The sequence below is a fragment of the Crinia signifera genome, unplaced genomic scaffold, assembly GCF_055691185.1.
Source record: "Crinia signifera unplaced genomic scaffold, ASM5569118v1 HAP2_SCAFFOLD_386, whole genome shotgun sequence".
NCBI lineage: Eukaryota > Metazoa > Chordata > Amphibia > Anura > Myobatrachidae > Crinia > Crinia signifera.
The window spans coordinates 70030-89973 of NW_028142279.1; the positions used below are offsets into that span (position 1 = coordinate 70030).

The 19944-nt window shown below is 40.1% G+C and overlaps 1 long non-coding RNA gene across 1 annotated transcript in view; it reads right to left on the minus strand.

Moving 5' to 3' along the window:
• LOC146055227 (uncharacterized) overlaps positions 1-10892 on the minus strand; it is a 45836-nt gene extending 34944 nt beyond the window's left edge. Inside the window, exons 1-2 of the long non-coding RNA XR_014468535.1 lie at positions 10786-10892; positions 3676-3780 (exon numbers count right to left, since the gene is read on the minus strand). This is a non-coding gene — a long non-coding RNA (uncharacterized LOC146055227). The remainder of the gene's footprint in view (positions 1-3675; positions 3781-10785) is intronic.
• Positions 10893-19944: the final 9052 nt, after the last annotated feature.

A 19944-nucleotide genomic window follows, 5' to 3' on the forward strand; every position in this document is an offset into this window, starting at 1 on the left:
CGCCTACCTATCTAATAGTTTAACATTTATCTACCCACCCACTTATTTATCTATCTAATGATTCATTATCTACCTACCCACGCACCCACCCATTTATCTACCTATCTATCAACAGTTATTGCGCTCAGTTAAAAAAAATATGTGGGTCCCAAAGGATAACAACTCCCTGCTGGCCAAGCTGCACTATTACACAAGGAGTGAGGGATCACCCAAATATTTTTTTACAGGTATTTCACTTCACCCACCTGCCGATCTATCTAATAATTTACAATTTATCTACCCTCCCACCCACTTATCTGTCTATCTAATGAGTCACTATCTATCCACCTACCCAACCACACACCTACCCATGTATATACCTAACCATCTATCTATCTACAGTTAATGCGCTCAGTGAAAAAAATATGTGGGTCCCGAAGGATAACAACTCCCTGCTGGCCAAGCTGCACTATTACACAAGGAGTGAGGGATCACCCAAATATTTTTTTACAGGTATTTCACTTCACCCACCTGCCTATCTATCTAATAATTTACAATTGATCTACCCTCCCACCTACTTATCTGTCTAACTAATGAGTCACTATCTATCCACCTACCCAACCACACACCTACCCATTTATATACCTAACCATCTATCTATCTATCTACAGTTAATGTGCTCAGTGAAAACAAATGTGGGTCCCGAAGGATAACAACTCCCTGCTGGCCAAGCTGCACTATTACACAAGGAGTGAGGGATCACCTACATATTTTTTTTACAGGTATTGCACTTCACCCACCCACCTATCTATCTAATAATTTACCGTTTATCTACCCTCCCACCCACTTATCTGTCTATCTAATGATTAATTATCTATCCACCTAACCAACCACACACCTACCCATTTATATACCTAACCATCTATCTATCTTTCTGTCTATCAACAGTTAATGCGCTCACTGAAAAAAATATGTGGTTCCCGAAGGATAACAACTCCCTGCTGGCCAAGCTGCACTATTACACAAGGAGTGAGGGATCACCCAAATATTTTTTTACAGGTATTTCACTTCACCCACCTGCCTATCTATCTAATAATTTACAGTTGATCTACCCTCCCACCTACTTATCTGTCTATCTAATGAGTCACTATCTATCCACCTACCCAACAATACACCTACCCATTTATATACCTAACCATCTATCTATCTATCTATCTACAGTTAATGTGCTCAGTGAAAAAAAATGTGGGTCCCGAAGGATAACAACTCCCTGCTGGCCAAGCTGCACTATTACACAAGGAGTGAGGGATCACCTACATATTTTTTTTACAGGTATTGCACTTCACCCACCCACCTATCTAATAATTTACCGTTTATCTACCCTCCCACCCACTTATCTGTCTATCTAATGAGTCACTATCTATCCACCTACCCAACCACACATCTACCCGTTAATATACCTAAACATCTATCTATCTTTCTATCTATCTACAGTTAATGCGCTCAGTGAAAAAAATATGTGGGTCCCAGAGGATAACAACTCCCTGCTGGCCAAGCTGCACTATTACACAAGGAGTGAGGGATCACCCAAATATTTTTTTACAGGTATTTCACTTCACCCACCTGCCTATCTATCTAATAATTTACAATTGATCTACCCTCCCACCTACTTATCTGTCTGTCTAATGAGTCACTATCTATCCACCTACCCAACCACACACCTACCCATTTATATACCTAACCATCTATCTATCTTTCTGTCTATCAACAGTTAATGCGCTCAGTGAAAAAAATATGTGGGTCCCAAAGGATAACAACTCCCTGCTGGCCAAGCTGCACTATTACACAAGGAGTGAGGGATCACCCACATATTTTTTTTACAGGTATTGCACTTCACCCACCCACCTATCTATCTAATAATTTACCGTTTATCTACCCTCCCACCCACTTATCTGTCTATCTAATGATTAATTATCTATCCACCTAACCAACCACACACCTACCCATTTATATACCTAACCATCTATCTATCTTTCTGTCTATCAACAGTTAATGCACTCAGTGAAAAAAATATGTGGGTCCCGAAGGATAATAACTCCCTGCTGGCCAAGCTGCACTATTACACAAGGAGTGAGGGATCACCCACATATTTTTTTAAGAGGTATTGCACTTCACCCACCTATCTATATAATAATGTACCATTTATCTACCCTCCCACCCACTTATCTGTCTATCTTATGATTCACTATCTATCCACCTACCCAACCACACACCTACCCATTTATATACCTAACAATCTATCTATCTTTCTATCTATCTACAGTTAATGCGCTCAGTCAAAAAAATATGTGGGTCCCAAAGGATAACAACTCCCTGCTGGCCAAGCTGCACTATTACACAAGAAGTGAGGGATCACCCACATATTTTTTTACAGGTATTGCACTTCACCCACCCACCTATCTAATAATTTATCATTTATCTACCCTCCCGCCCACTTATCTGTCTATATTATGATTCACTATCTATCCACCTACCCAACCACACACCTACCCATTTATATACCTAACAATCTATCTTTCTATCTATCTATCTATAGTTAATGCGCTCAGTGAAAATAATATGTGGGTCCCAAAGGATAACAACTCCCTGCTGGCCAAGCTGCACTATTACACAAGGAGTGAGGGATCACCCACATATTTTTTTTACAGGTATTGCACTTCACCCACCCACCTATCTCATAATTTACCATTTATCTACCCTCCCTCCCACTTATCTGTCTATCTAATGATTCACTATCTATCCACATACCCAACCACACACCTACCCATTTATATACCTAACCATCTATCTATCTTTCTGTCTATCTACAGTTAATGCGCTCAGTGAAAAAAAAATGTGGGTCCCAAAGGATAACAACTCCCTGCTGGCCAAGCTGCACTATTACACAAGGAGTGAGGGATCACCCACATATTTTTTTTACAGGTATTGCACTTCACCCACCCACCTATCTATCTCATAATTTACCATTTATCTACCCTCCCTCCCACTTATCTGTCTATCTAATGATTCACTATCTATCCACATACCCAACCACACACCTACCCATTTATATACCTAACCATCTATCTATCTTTCTGTCTATCTACAGTTAATGCGCTCAGTGAAAAAAATATGTGGGTCCCGAAGGATAACAACTCCCTGCAGGCCAAGCTGCACTATTACACAAGGAGCGAGGGATCACCCCACATATGTTTTTACAGGTATTGCGCTTCCCCCCACCCACCTATCTAAGAGTTTAACATTTATCTACCCACCCATTTATCTAATGATTTACAAAATACCTACCTACCCACCTAAGGATCCCACCCTTCCTGTTGGTCAAGATGCCCTATTATACAAGGAGTGAGGGATCACCCACATATTTTTTGTGGGAGGTAGGGCACTGACTGAAATAAAAAGTGTGTTACTGAGTTCCCTTCCTTCACCTCCATGTCCGCCAAGCTGCCCTAGTGGACAGTGAAGGGGGAAGGTATGTTTATTTTTTACTCTTTTGATTTCTCTCTAGCTATCTCTATTTAACTGTACACTTAGTTATCACAATATACAATAATAGAAGAGTCCCTAGCGAGAACTCCTATTTGTGAATTTCAAATGTATACCAAAACATATTATCAGTAATTAATTTTCATTAATTACCTGAATTCGTTTTTGTTCGTTGACGTGAGGACAATTCTGCAGTCCAGGTCACCTCGCAGTAGTCGGCTGGTATGACCTCATCATCTGTTTTATGGAGAATTCTCACTTAAAAAATGAAAAGAGGCATGATAATATGTTCGCAGTATACAATGACCCTTAAGCCCTTTACACACTGGGAGTATAGGGGCCCCATCTATATAGTTAACTATATTAGTGGTTCCCCTATTCACACTGAATGAAATCGGTTACCGAAATCGTTCAGTGATGTCCCAGTGACCTGCTGAACATGCGGGTCATAGGCTATATGGCCAGAGTTGACCTGGATGTTCAAGTGAAGGCGGAGGTCGTTAATGATGCGCGGGAGCGCACATCATTACTGATATTGAGTATACACACAAGAGATTTTTTTTCAAAGAAAAGAGTTTGCTGAAAAATGCTCTTCTGAGTGATATCTTTTCATTTCTCGTGTAGCGTGTATGGGGCTTTAGAAAAATGAGAGGGAGGGATCACCCACCTCTTTGTACATGCCTCTACTTTACAAATCAATGCAGCTATGATTTGTCTATTTAATGGATCATTTAGCATCTATCTACCTATCCAATAATTGACTAACACTGGGGCAGATGTATTAAACCTTAACAAGAGATAAATGCAAGGGTGATAAAGAGAGATAAACGTCCAGCCAATCAGCTCCTTACTGACTTTTTTTCAAACACAGCCTGTAATATGGCAGTTAGCAGGTGATTGGCTGGATGTTTATCTCTCATTATCATCCTTGCATTTATCTCTTGTTAAGACCTAATACATCTGCCCCTATGTACCTATCCAACCATCTATCTATCTATCTAATGAATTATCATCTATCTACCTACACAGCCATTCATCTATATGTCTATCTAATGATATACTATCTATCGGCCTGCCCACCTGTTTATCTGTATCTCTATTTATTTAATTACAGGTATTGCACAAGAAGTGAGGGATCACCCACATATTTTTTTACATGTATTGCACTTCACCCACCTATCTATCTAATAATTTATCATTTATCTACCCTCCCACCCACTTATCTGTCTATCTAATGAGTCACTATCTATCCACCTACCCAACCACACACCTACCCATGTATATACCTAACCATCTATCTATCTACAGTTAATGCGCTCAGTGAAAAAAATATGTGGGTCCCGAAGGATAACAACTCCCTGCTGGCCAAGCTGCACTATTACACAAGGAGTGAGGGATCACCCAAATATTTTTTTACAGGTATTTCACTTCACCCACCTGCCTATCTATCTAATAATTTACAATTGATCTACCCTCCCACCTACTTATCTGTCTAACTAATGAGTCACTATCTATCCACCTACCCAACCACACACCTACCCATTTATATACCTAACCATCTATCTATCTATCTACAGTTAATGTGCTCAGTGAAAAAAATATGTGGGTCCCGAAGGATAACAACTCCCTGCTGGCCAAGCTGCACTATTACACAAGGAGTGAGGGATCACCTACATATTTTTTTTACAGGTATTGCACTTCACCCACCCACCTATCTATCTAATAATTTACCGTTTATCTACCCTCCCACCCACTTATCTGTCTATCTAATGAGTCACTATCTATCCACCTACCCAACCACACATCTACCCGTTAATATACCTAAACATCTATCTTTCTTTCTGTCTATCAACAGTTAATGCGCTCAGTGAAAAAAATATGTGGGTCCCAAAGGATAACAACTCCCTGCTGGCCAAGCTGCACTATTACACAAGGAGTGAGGGATCATCCACATATTTTTTTACAGGTATTGCGCTTCACCCCCACCCGCCTACCTTTCTAATAGTTTAACATTTATCTACCCACCCACTTATTTATCTATCTAATGATTCACTATCTACCTACCCACGCACCCACCAATTTATCTACCTATCTATCAACAGTTATTGCGCTCAGTTAAAAAAAATATGTGGGTCCCAAAGGATTACAACTCCCTGCTGGCCAAGCTGCACTATTACACAAGGAGTGAGGGATCACCCAAATATTTTTTTTACAGGTATTTCACTTCACCCACCTGCCGATCTATCTAATAATTTACAATTTATCTACCCTCCCACCCACTTATCTGTCTATCTAATGAGTCACTATCTATCCACCTACCCAACCACACACCTACCCATGTATATACCTAACCATCTATCTATCTACAGTTAATGCGCTCAGTGAAAAAAATGTGGGTCCCGAAGGATAACAACTCCCTGCTGGCCAAGCTGCACTATTACACAAGAAGTGAGGGATCACCCACATATTTTTTTTACAGGTATTGCACTTCACCCACCCACCTATCTATCTAATAATTAAAAAATTATCTACCCTCCCACCCACTTATCTGTCTATCTAATGAGTCACTATCTATCCACCTACCCAACCACACATCTACCCGTTAATATACCTAAACATCTATCTATCTTTCTATCTATCTACAGTTAATGCGCTCAGTGAAAAAAATATGTGGGTCCCAGAGGATAACAACTCCCTGCTGGCCAAGCTGCACTATTACACAAGGAGTGAGGGATCACACACATATTTTTTTTACAGGTATTGCACTTCACCCACCCACCTATCTATCTAATAATTTACCGTTTATCTACCCTCCCACCCACTTATCTGTCTATCTAATGATTAATTATCTATCCACCTAACCAATGACACACCTACCCATTTATATACCTAACCATCTATCTATCTTTCTGTCTATCAACAGTTAATGCGCTCAGTAAAAAAAATATGTGGTTCCCGAAGGATAACAACTCCCTGCTGGCCAAGCTGCACTATTACACAAGGAGTGAGGGATCACCCAAATATTTTTTTACAGGTATTTCACTTCACCCACCTGCCTATCTATCTAATAATTTACAGTTGATCTACCCTCCCACCTACTTATCTGTCTATATAATGAGTCACTATCTATCCACCTACCCAACAATACACCTACCCATTTATATACCTAACCATCTACCTATCTATCAACAGTTATTGCGCTCAATTAAAAAAAATATGTGGGTCCCAAAGGATTACAACTCCCTGCTGGCCAAGCTGCACTATTACACAAGGAGTGAGGGATCACCCAAATATTTTTTTTACAGGTATTTCACTTCACCCACCTGCCGATCTATCTAATAATTTACAATTTATCTACCCTCCCACCCACTTATCTGTCTATCTAATGAGTCACTATCTATCCACCTACCCAACCACACACCTACCCATGTATATACCTAACCATCTATCTATCTACAGTTAATGCGCTCAGTGAAAAAAATGTGGGTCCCGAAGGATAACAACTCCCTGCTGGCCAAGCTGCACTATTACACAAGAAGTGAGGGATCACCCACATATTTTTTTTACAGGTATTGCACTTCACCCACCCACCTATCTATCTAATAATTAAAAAATTATCTACCCTCCCACCCACTTATCTGTCTATCTAATGAGTCACTATCTATCCACCTACCCAACCACACATCTACCCGTTAATATACCTAAACATCTATCTATCTTTCTATCTATCTACAGTTAATGCGCTCAGTGAAAAAAATATGTGGGTCCCAGAGGATAACAACTCCCTGCTGGCCAAGCTGCACTATTACACAAGGAGTGAGGGATCACACACATATTTTTTTTACAGGTATTGCACTTCACCCACCCACCTATCTATCTAATAATTTACCGTTTATCTACCCTCCCACCCACTTATCTGTCTATCTAATGATTAATTATCTATCCACCTAACCAACCACACACCTACCCATTTATATACCTAACCATCTATCTATCTTTCTGTCTATCAACAGTTAATGCGCTCAGTAAAAAAAATATGTGGTTCCCGAAGGATAACAACTCCCTGCTGGCCAAGCTGCACTATTACACAAGGAGTGAGGGATCACCCACATATTTTTTTACAGGTATTTCACTTCACCCACCTGCCTATCTATCTAATAATTTACAATTTATCTACCCTCCCACCTACTTATCTGTCTATATAATGAGTCACTATCTATCCACCTACCCAACAATACACCTACCCATTTATATACCTAACCATCTATCTATCTATCTACAGTTAATGTGCTCAGTGAAAAAAAATGTGGGTCCCGAAGGATAATAACTCCCTGCTGGCCAAGCTGCACTATTACACAAGGAGTGAGGGATCACCCACATATTTTTTTTACAGGTATTGTGCTTCACCCCCACCCTTCTACCTATCTAATAGTTTAACATTTATCTACCCACCCACTCATTTATCTATCTAATGATTCACTATCTACCTACCCACGCACTCACCCACCCATTTATCTACCTATCTATCTACAGTTAATACACTCAGTGAAAAAAAAAATGTGGGTCCCAAAGGATAACAACTCCCTGCTGGCCAAGCTGCACTATTACACAAGGAGTGAGGGATCACCCACATATTTTTTTTACAGGTATTGTGCTTCACCCCCACCCCCTACCTATCTAATAGTTTAACATTTATCTACCCACCCACTCATTTATCTATCTAATGATTCACTATCTACCTACCCACGCACTCACCCACCCATTTATCTACCTATCTATCTACAGTTAATACACTCAGTGAAAAAAAAAAATGTGGGTCCCAAAGGATAACAACTCCCTGCTGGCCAAGCTGCACTATTACACAAGGAGTGAGGGATCACCCACATATTTTTTTTACAGGTATTGCACTTCACCCACCCACCTATCTATCTAATAATTTACCATTTATCTACCCTCCCACCCACTTATCTGTCTATCTAATGAGTCACTATCTATCCACCTACCCAACCACACATCTACCCGTTAATATACCTAAACATCTATCTATCTTTCTATCTATCTACAGTTAATGCGCTCAGTGAAAAAAATATGTGGGTCCCAGAAGATAACAACTCCCTGCTGGCCAAGCTGCAATATTACACAAGGAGTGAGGGATCACCCAAATATTTTTTTACAGGTATTTCACTTCACCCACCTGCCTATCTATCTAATAATTTACAATTGATCTACCCTCCCACCTACTTATCTGTCTATCTAATGAGTCACTATCTATCCACCTACCCAACCACACACCTACCCATTTATATACCTAACCATCTATCTATCTTTCTGTCTATCAACAGTTAATGCGCTCAGTGAAAAAAATATGTGGGTCCCAAAGGATAACAACTCCCTGCTGGCCAAGCTGCACTATTACACAAGGAGTGAGGGATCACCCACATATTTTTTTTACAGGTATTGCACTTCACCCACCCACCTATCTATCTAATAATTTACCGTTTATCTACCCTCCCACCCACTTATCTGTCTATCTAATGATTAATTATCTATCCACCTAACCAACCACACACCTACCCATTTATATACCTAACCATCTATCTATCTTTCTGTCTATCAACAGTTAATGCACTCAGTGAAAAAAATATGTGGGTCCCGAAGGATAATAACTCCCTGCTGGCCAATCTGCACTATTACACAAGGAGTGAGGGATCACCCACATATTTTTTTAAGAGGTATTGCACTTCACCCACCTATCTATATAATAATGTACCATTTATCTACCCTCCCACCCACTTATCTGTCTATCTTATGATTCACTATCTATCCACCTACCCAACCACACACCTACCCATTTATATACCTAACAATCTATCTATCTTTCTATCTATCTACAGTTAATGCGCTCAGTCAAAAAAATATGTGGGTCCCAAAGGATAACAACTCCCTGCTGGCCAAGCTGCACTATTACACAAGAAGTGAGGGATCACCCACATATTTTTTTACAGGTATTGCACTTCACCCACCCACCTATCTAATAATTTATCATTTATCTACCCTCCCGCCCACTTATCTGTCTATATTATGATTCACTATCTATCCACCTACCCAACCACACACCTACCCATTTATATACCTAACAATCTATCTTTCTATCTATCTATAGTTAATGCGCTCAGTGAAAATAATATGTGGGTCCCAAAGGATAACAACTCCCTGCTGGCCAAGCTGCACTATTACACAAGGAGTGAGGGATCACCCACATATTTTTTTTACAGGTATTGCACTTCACCCACCCACCTATCTCATAATTTACCATTTATCTACCCTCCCTCCCACTTATCTGTCTATCTAATGATTCACTATCTATCCACATACCCAACCACACACCTACCCATTTATATACCTAACCATCTATCTATCTTTCTGTCTATCTACAGTTAATGCGCTCAGTGAAAAAAAAATGTGGGTCCCAAAGGATAACAACTCCCTGCTGGCCAAGCTGCACTATTACACAAGGAGTGAGGGATCACCCACATATTTTTTTTACAGGTATTGCACTTCACCCACCCACCTATCTATCTCATAATTTACCATTTATCTACCCTCCCTCCCACTTATCTGTCTATCTAATGATTCACTATCTATCCACATACCCAACCACACACCTACCCATTTATATACCTAACCATCTATCTATCTTTCTGTCTATCTACAGTTAATGCGCTCAGTGAAAAAAATATGTGGGTCCCGAAGGATAACAACTCCCTGCAGGCCAAGCTGCACTATTACACAAGGAGCGAGGGATCACCCCACATATGTTTTTACAGGTATTGCGCTTCCCCCCACCCACCTATCTAAGAGTTTAACATTTATCTACCCACCCATTTATCTAATGATTTACAAAATACCTACCTACCCACCTAAGGATCCCACCCTTCCTGTTGGTCAAGATGCCCTATTATACAAGGAGTGAGGGATCACCCACATATTTTTTGTGGGAGGTAGGGCACTGACTGAAATAAAAAGTGTGTTACTGAGTTCCCTTCCTTCACCTCCATGTCCGCCAAGCTGCCCTAGTGGACAGTGAAGGGGGAAGGTATGTTTATTTTTTACTCTTTTGATTTCTCTCTAGCTATCTCTATTTAACTGTACACTTAGTTATCACAATATACAATAATAGAAGAGTCCCTAGCGAGAACTCCTATTTGTGAATTTCAAATGTATACCAAAACATATTATCAGTAATTAATTTTCATTAATTACCTGAATTCGTTTTTGTTCGTTGACGTGAGGACAATTCTGCAGTCCAGGTCACCTCGCAGTAGTCGGCTGGTATGACCTTATCATCTGTTTTATGGAGAATTCTCACTTAAAAAATGAAAAGAGGCATGATAATATGTTCGCAGTATACAATGACCCTTAAGCCCTTTACACACTGGGAGTATAGGGGCCCCATCTATATAGTTAACTATATTAGTGGTTCCCCTATTCACACTGAATGAAATCGGTTACCGAAATCGTTCAGTGATGTCCCAGTGACCTGCTGAACATGCGGGTCATAGGCTATATGGCCAGAGTTGACCTGGATGTTCAAGTGAAGGCGGAGGTCGTTAATGATGCGCGGGAGCGCACATCATTACTGATATTGAGTATACACACAAGAGATTTTTTTTCAAAGAAAAGAGTTTGCTGAAAAATGCTCTTCTGAGTGATATCTTTTCATTTCTCGTGTAGCGTGTATGGGGCTTTAGAAAAATGAGAGGGAGGGATCACCCACCTCTTTGTACATGCCTCTACTTTACAAATCAATGCAGCTATGATTTGTCTATTTAATGGATCATTTAGCATCTATCTACCTATCCAATAATTGACTAACACTGGGGCAGATGTATTAAACCTTAACAAGAGATAAATGCAAGGGTGATAAAGAGAGATAAACGTCCAGCCAATCAGCTCCTTACTGACTTTTTTTCAAACACAGCCTGTAATATGGCAGTTAGCAGGTGATTGGCTGGATGTTTATCTCTCATTATCATCCTTGCATTTATCTCTTGTTAAGACCTAATACATCTGCCCCTATGTACCTATCCAACCATCTATCTATCTATCTAATGAATTATCATCTATCTACCTACACAGCCATTCATCTATATGTCTATCTAATGATATACTATCTATCGGCCTGCCCACCTGTTTATCTGTATCTCTATTTATTTAATTACAGGTATTGCACAAGAAGTGAGGGATCACCCACATATTTTTTTACATGTATTGCACTTCACCCACCTATCTATCTAATAATTTATCATTTATCTACCCTCCCACCCACTTATCTGTCTATCTAATGAGTCACTATCTATCCACCTACCCAACCAAACATCTACCCGTTAATATACCTAAACATCTATCTATCTTTCTATCTATCTACAGTTAATGCGCTCAGTGAAAAAAATATGTGGGTCCCAAAGGATAACAACTCCCTGCTGGCCAAGCTGCACTATTACACAAGGAGTGAGGGATCACCCACATATTTTTTTACAGGTATTTCACTTCACCCACCTGCCTATCTATCTAATAATTTACAATTTATCTACCCTCCCACCCACTTATCTGTCTATCTAATGAGTCACTATCTATCCACCTACCCAACCATACACCTACCCATTTATATACCTAACCATCTATCTATCTTTCTGTCTATCAACAGTTAATGCGCTCAGTGAAAAAAATATGTGGGTCCCAAAGGATAACAACTCCCTGCTGGCCAAGCTGCACTATTACACAAGGAGTGAGGGATCACCCACATATTTTTTTACAGGTATTGCGCTTCACCCCCACCCGCCTACCTAATAGTTTAACATTTATCTACCCACCCACTTATTTATCTATCTAATGATTCATTATCTACCTACCCACGCACCCACCCATTTATCTACCTATCTATCAACAGTTATTGCGCTCAGTTAAAAAAAATATGTGGGTCCCAAAGGATAACAACTCCCTGCTGGCCAAGCTGCACTATTACACAAGGAGTGAGGGATCACCCAAATATTTTTTTACAGGTATTTCACTTCACCCACCTGCCGATCTATCTAATAATTTACAATTTATCTACCCTCCCACCCACTTATCTGTCTATCTAATGAGTCACTATCTATCCACCTACCCAACCACACACCTACCCATGTATATACCTAACCATCTATCTATCTACAGTTAATGCGCTCAGTGAAAAAAATATGTGGGTCCCGAAGGATAACAACTCCCTGCTGGCCAAGCTGCACTATTACACAAGGAGTGAGGGATCACCCAAATATTTTTTTACAGGTATTTCACTTCACCCACCTGCCTATCTATCTAATAATTTACAATTGATCTACCCTCCCACCTACTTATCTGTCTAACTAATGAGTCACTATCTATCCACCTACCCAACCACACACCTACCCATTTATATACCTAACCATCTATCTATCTATCTACAGTTAATGTGCTCAGTGAAAAAAATATGTGGGTCCCGAAGGATAACAACTCCCTGCTGGCCAAGCTGCACTATTACACAAGGAGTGAGGGATCACCTACATATTTATTTTACAGGTATTGCACTTCACCCACCCACCTATCTATCTAATAATTTACCGTTTATCTACCCTCCCACCCACTTATCTGTCTATCTAATGAGTCACTATCTATCCACCTACCCAACCACACATCTACCCGTTAATATACCTAAACATCTATCTTTCTTTCTGTCTATCAACAGTTAATGCGCTCAGTGAAAAAAATATGTGGGTCCCAAAGGATAACAACTCCCTGCTGGCCAAGCTGCACTATTACACAAGGAGTGAGGGATCATCCACATATTTTTTTACAGGTATTGCGCTTCACCCCCACCCGCCTACCTTTCTAATAGTTTAACATTTATCTACCCACCCACTTATTTATCTATCTAATGATTCACTATCTACCTACCCACGCACCCACCAATTTATCTACCTATCTATCAACAGTTATTGCGCTCAGTTAAAAAAAATATGTGGGTCCCAAAGGATTACAACTCCCTGCTGGCCAAGCTGCACTATTACACAAGGAGTGAGGGATCACCCAAATATTTTTTTTACAGGTATTTCACTTCACCCACCTGCCGATCTATCTAATAATTTACAATTTATCTACCCTCCCACCCACTTATCTGTCTATCTAATGAGTCACTATCTATCCACCTACCCAACCACACACCTACCCATGTATATACCTAACCATCTATCTATCTACAGTTAATGCGCTCAGTGAAAAAAATGTGGGTCCCGAAGGATAACAACTCCCTGCTGGCCAAGCTGCACTATTACACAAGAAGTGAGGGATCACCCACATATTTTTTTTACAGGTATTGCACTTTACCCACCCACCTATCTATCTAATAATTAAAAAATTATCTACCCTCCCACCCACTTATCTGTCTATCTAATGAGTCACTATCTATCCACCTACCCAACCACACATCTACCCGTTAATATACCTAAACATCTATCTATCTTTCTATCTATCTACAGTTAATGCGCTCAGTGAAAAAAATATGTGGGTCCCAGAGGATAACAACTCCCTGCTGGCCAAGCTGCACTATTACACAAGGAGTGAGGGATCACACACATATTTTTTTTACAGGTATTGCACTTCACCCACCCACCTATCTATCTAATAATTTACCGTTTATCTACCCTCCCACCCACTTATCTGTCTATCTAATGATTAATTATCTATCCACCTAACCAACCACACACCTACCCATTTATATACCTAACCATCTATCTATCTTTCTGTCTATCAACAGTTAATGCGCTCAGTAAAAAAAATATGTGGTTCCCGAAGGATAACAACTCCCTGCTGGCCAAGCTGCACTATTACACAAGGAGTGAGGGATCACCCAAATATTTTTTTACAGGTATTTCACTTCACCCACCTGCCTATCTATCTAATAATTTACAGTTGATCTACCCTCCCACCTACTTATCTGTCTATATAATGAGTCACTATCTATCCACCTACCCAACAATACACCTACCCATTTATATACCTAACCATCTATCTATCTATCTACAGTTAATGTGCTCAGTGAAAAAAAATGTGGGTCCCGAAGGATAATAACTCCCTGCTGGCCAAGCTGCACTATTACACAAGGAGTGAGGGATCACCCACATATTTTTTTTACAGGTATTGTGCTTCACCCCCACCCCCCTACCTATCTAATAGTTTAACATTTATCTACCCACCCACTCATTTATCTATCTAATGATTCACTATCTACCTACCCACGCACTCACCCACCCATTTATCTACCTATCTATCTACAGTTAATACACTCAGTGAAAAAAAAAATGTGGGTCCCAAAGGATAACAACTCCCTGCTGGCCAAGCTGCACTATTACACAAGGAGTGAGGGATCACCCACATATTTTTTTTACAGGTATTGCACTTCACCCACCCACCTATCTAATAATTTACCATTTATCTACCCTCCCACCCACTTATCTGTCTATCTAATGATTAATTATCTATCCACCTAACCAACCACCCACCTACCCATTTATATACCTAACCATCTATCTAACTTTCTGTCTATCAACAGTTAATGCACTCAGTGAAAAAAATATGTGGGTCCCGAAGGATAACAACTCCCTGCTGGCCAAGCTGCACTATTACACAAGGAGTGAGGGATCACCCACATATTTTTTTACAGGTATTGCACTTCACCCACCTATCTATATAATAATGTACCATTTATCTACCCTCCCACCCACTTATCTGTCTATCTTATGATTCACTATCTATCCACCTACCCAACCACACACCTACCCATTTATATACCTAACAATCTATCTATCTTTCTATCTATCTACAGTTAATGCGCTCAGTCAAAAAAATATGTGGGTCCCAAAGGATAACAACTCCCTGCTGGCCAAGCTGCACTATTACACAAGAAGTGAGGGATCACCCACATATTTTTTTACAGGTATTGCACTTCACCCACCCACCTATCTAATAATTTATCATTTATCTACCCTCCCGCCCACTTATCTGTCTATCTTATGATTGATTCACTATCTATCCACCTACCCAACCACACACCTACCCATTTATATACCTAACAATCTATCTTTCTATCTATCTATAGTTAATGCGCTCAGTGAAAATAATATGTGGGTCCCAAAGGATAACAACTCCCTGCTGGCCAAGCTGCACTATTACACAAGGAGTGAGGGATCACCCACATATTTTTTTTACAGGTATTGTGCTTCACCCCCACCCCCCTACCTATCTAATAGTTTAACATTTATCTACCCACCCACTCATTTATCTATCTAATGATTCACTATCTACCTACCCACGCAATCACCCACCCATTTATCTACCTATCTATCTTTAGTTAATACACTCAGTGAAAAAAAAAAATGTGGGTCCCAAAGGATAACAACTCCCTGCTGGCCAAGCTGCACTATTACACAAGGAGTGAGGGATCACCCACATATTTTTTTTACAGGTATTGCACTTCACCCACCCACCTATCTATCTCATAATTTACCATTTATCTACCCTCCCTCCCACTTATCTGTCTATCTAATGATTCACTATCTATCCACATACCCAACCACACACCTACCCATTTATATACCTAACCATCTATCTATCTTTCTGTCTATCTACAGTTAATGCGCTCAGTGAAAAAAAAATGTGGGTCCCAAAGGATAACAACTCCCTGCTGGCCAAGCTGCACTATTACACAAGGAGTGAGGGATCACCCACATATGTTTTTACAGGTATTGCGCTTCCCCCCACCCACCTATCTAAGAGTTTAACATTTATCTACCCACCCATTTATCTAATGATTTACAAAATACCTACCTACCCACCTAAGGATCCCACCCTTCCTGTTGGTCAAGATGCCCTATTACACAAGGCATCACCCACATATTTTTTGTGGGAGGTAGGGCACTGACTGAAATAAAAAGTGTGTTACTGAGTTCCCTTCCTTCACCTCCATGTCCGCCAAGCTGCCCTAGTGGACAGTGAAGGGGGAAGGTATGTTTATTTTTTACTCTTTTGATTTCTCTCTAGCTATCTCTATTTAACTGTACACTTAGTTATCACAATATACAATAATAGAAGAGTCCCTAGCGAGAACTCCTATTTGTGAATTTCAAATGTATACCAAAACATATTATCAGTAATTAATTTTCATTAATTACCTGACTTCGTTTTTGTTCGTTGACGTGAGGACAATTCTGCAGTCCAGGTCACCACGCAGTAGTCGGCTGGTATGACCTCATCATCTGTTTTATGGAGAATTCTCACTTAAAAAATGAAAAGAGGCATGATAATATGTTCGCAGTATACAATGACCCTTAAGCCCTTTACACACTGGGAGTATAGGGGCCCCATCTATATAGTTAACTATATTAGTGGTTCCCCTATTCACACTGAATGAAATCGGTTACCGAAATCGTTCAGTGATGTCCCAGTGACCTGCTGAACATGCGGGTCATAGGCTATATGGCCAGAGTTGACCTGGATGTTCAAGTGAAGGCGGAGGTCGTTAATGATGCGCGGGAGCGCACATCATTACTGATATTGAGTATACACACAAGAGATTTTTTTTCAAAGAAAAGAGTTTCCTGAAAAATGCTCTTCTGAGTGATATCTTTTCATTTCTCGTGTAGCGTGTATGGGGCTTTAGAAAAATGAGAGGGAGGGATCACCCACCTCTTTGTACATGCCTCTACTTTACAAATCAATGCAGCTATGATTTGTCTATTTAATGGATCATTTAGCATCTATCTACCTATCCAATAATTGACTAACACTGGGGCAGATGTATTAAACCTTAACAAGAGATAAATGCAAGGGTGATAAAGAGAGATAAACGTCCAGCCAATCAGCTCCTTACTGACTTTTTTTCAAACACAGCCTGTAATATGACAGTTAGCATGTGATTGGCTGGATGTTTATCTCTCTTTATCATCCTTGCATTTATCTCTTGTTAAGACTTAATACATCTGCCCCTATGTACCTATCCAACCATCTATCTATCTATCTAATGAATTATCATCTATCTACCTACACAGCCATTCATCTATATGTCTATCTAATGATATACTATCTATCGGCCTGCCCACCTATTTATCTGTATCTCTATTTATTTAATTACAGGTATTGCACAAGAAGTGAGGGATCACCCATATATTTTTTTACATGTATTGCACTTCACCCACCTATCTATCTAATAATTTATCATTTATCTACCCTCCCACCCACTTATCTGTCTATCTAATGAGTCACTATCTATCCACCTACCCAACCAAACATCTAGCCGTTAATATACCTAAACATCTATCTATCTTTCTATCTATCTACAGTTAATGCGCTCAGTGAAAAAAATATGTGGGTCCCAAAGGATAACAACTCCCTGCTGGCCAAGCTGCACTATTACACAAGGAGTGAGGGATCACCTACATATTTTTTTTACAGGTATTGCACTTCACCCACCCACCTATCTATCTAATAATTTACCATTTATCTACCCTACCACCCACTTATCTGTCTATCTAATGAGTCACTATCTATCCACCTACCCAACCACCCACCTACCCATTTATATACCTAACCATCTATCTATCTTTCTGTCTATCAACAGGTAATGCGCTCAGTGAAAAAAATATGTGGGTCCCGAAGGATAACAACTCCCTGCTGGCCAAGCTGCACTATTACACAAGGAGTGAGGGATCACCCACATATTTTTTTACAGGTATTGCGCTTCACCCCCACCCGCCTACCTATCTAATAGTTTAACATTTATCTACCCACCCACTTATTTATCTATCTAATGATTCACTATCTACCTACCCACGCACCCACCCATTTATCTACCTATCTATCAACAGTTATTGCGCTCAGTTAAAAAAAATATGTGGGTCCCAAAGGATTACAACTCCCTGCTGGCCAAGCTGCACTATTACACAAGGAGTGAGGGATCACCCAAATATTTTTTTTACAGGTATTTCACTTCACCCACCTGCCGATCTATCTAATAATTTACAATTTATCTACCCTCCCACCCACTTATCTGTCTATCTAATAAGTCACTATCCACCTACCCAACCACACACCTACCCATGTATATACCTAACCATCTATCTATCTATCTATCTATCTACAGTTAATGCGCTCAGTGAAAAAAATATGTGGGTCCCGAAGGATAACAACTCCCTGCTGGCCAAGCTGCACTATTACACAAGGAGTGAGGGATCACCCACATATTTTTTTACAGGTATTGCGCTTCACCCCCACCCGCCTACCTATCTAATAGTTTAACATTTATCTACCCACCCACTTATTTATCTATCTAATGATTCACTATCTACCTACCCACGCACCCACCCATTTATCTACCTATCTATCAACAGTTATTGCGCTCAGTTAAAAAAAATATGTGGGTCCCAAAGGATTACAACTCCCTGCTGGCCAAGCTGCACTATTACACAAGGAGTGAGGGATCACCCAAATATTTTTTTTACAGGTATTTCACTTTACCCACCTGCCGATCTATCTAATAATTTACAATTTATCTACCCTCCCACCCACTTATCTGTCTATCTAATGAGTCACTATCCACCTACCCAACCACACACCTACCCATGTATATACCTAACCATCTATCTATCTATCTATCTATCTATCTACAGTTAATGCGCTCAGTGAAAAAAATATGTGGGTCCCGAAGGATAACAACTCCCTGCTGGCCAAGCTGCACTATTACACAAGGAGTGAGGGATCACCCACATATTTTTTTTACAGGTATTGCACTTCACCCACCCACCTATCTAATAATTTAAAAATTATCTACCCTCCCACCCACTTATCTGTCTATCTAATGAGTCACTATCTATCCACCTACCCAACCACACATCTACCCGTTAATATACCTAAACATCTATCTATCTTTCTATCTATCTACAGTTAATGCGCTCAGTGAAAAAAATATGTGAGTCCCAGAGGATAACAACTCCCTGCTGGCCAAGCTGCACTATTACACAAGGAGTGAGGGATCACACACATATTTTTTTTACAGGTATTGCACTTCACCCACCCACCTATCTATCTAATAATTTACCGTTTATCTACCCTCCCACCCACTTATCTGTCTATCTAATGATTAATTATCTATCCACCTAACCAACCACACACCTACCCATTTATATACCTAACCATCTATCTATCTTTCTGTCTATCAACAGTTAATGCGCTCAGTGAAAAAAATATGTGGTTCCCGAAGGATAACAACTCCCTGCTGGCCAAGCTGCACTATTACACAAGGAGTGAGGGATCACCCAAATATTTTTTTACAGGTATTTCACTTTACCCACCTGC